Below are 1,055 nucleotides of genomic sequence, written 5' to 3'. Positions count from 1 at the left end.
AGAGAGAGAGAGAGAGAGAGAGAGAGAGAGAGAGAGAGAGAGAGAGAGAAACAGAGACAGACAGAGAGACAGAGAAAGAGAGAAGAAAGAGAATTTGTACACATGAATGCAGTGCTCTTAGAGTCCAGAGGATGGTGTCAGATTTCCCTGGAGCTGGAGTTACAGGCAGGTGAGCCACCTTATGTGAATGCCAGGAACTGACCTTGCATCTTAGAGCATACACACAGCCGTTAACCATTGAACCATTTCTCCAGCTACTTGCTGAATTTTTCTTATACTGCAAACAAACAAACAAACAAAAAACCTTAAATGCCTTTTAAGCATTTCAAAAGCCAGGCCTTCTCTCTATGCAATCTTGGGTTTCACATGAGCAACCTTAACCTTTTCTTGTACCCTGAATATTTCTGCAAATGCATTTAAAACAAGAGGCAAAAGTATCAGTGCCGTGCAGAAGGCAACAGGACGTTAGGAATGCCGTGGCGAATTGAGCTGTACTCTGAGAGCAGATTAAAGTTGTTTGAAATGCTTCAAAGAGAAGGAAAACTTTAATCCCCCAAAGGCCTCCATCAAATCCATATTCCTTAATTTCAGAAAAATTCCCAAGTCATTTAAAAGGCCCAAATATCATTTTACAATTTGGGAAGGAGTAATAGAGATCCTTTCTAATGTTTGCTCAACATTCTTCCTTCCTTTAAGGGCTCAGTAAAGCTAAGTCTCCCTTGCAGAGGCAGGCCCAAGTGGACTGATGTCCCTCCTGTCTTGGGGGTAGGGACAGCCTTCCCTAAGGCTCTGCCTTGCGTTCATGCCTAGTGACTACCTGGAGAATTCCTTCAAACTGCAGAGTCAGGCGGTTTCACTGTTATTTCTGGGCGAGATTCGCATGTCTGTCACTGTGTGGAAGAACGCCCAGTCCTTCCAGAATGCAACGCTGAGGGAGAGAACGCTTCCAAGTGAGAAGACAAACAAGGCAGGCTTCGAGTGGGACTGTGCCTTGCTCATTGACTCCATAAGCTCAGAGGCTAACTCACTTCCTCATCCTTTGCTGCCCATGGAAA

This window comes from Mus pahari, chromosome 3 (genome assembly GCF_900095145.1).
Source record: "Mus pahari chromosome 3, PAHARI_EIJ_v1.1, whole genome shotgun sequence".
Taxonomy (NCBI): Eukaryota; Metazoa; Chordata; class Mammalia; order Rodentia; family Muridae; genus Mus; species Mus pahari.
Note: the sequence above shows the minus strand (reverse complement) of the source record.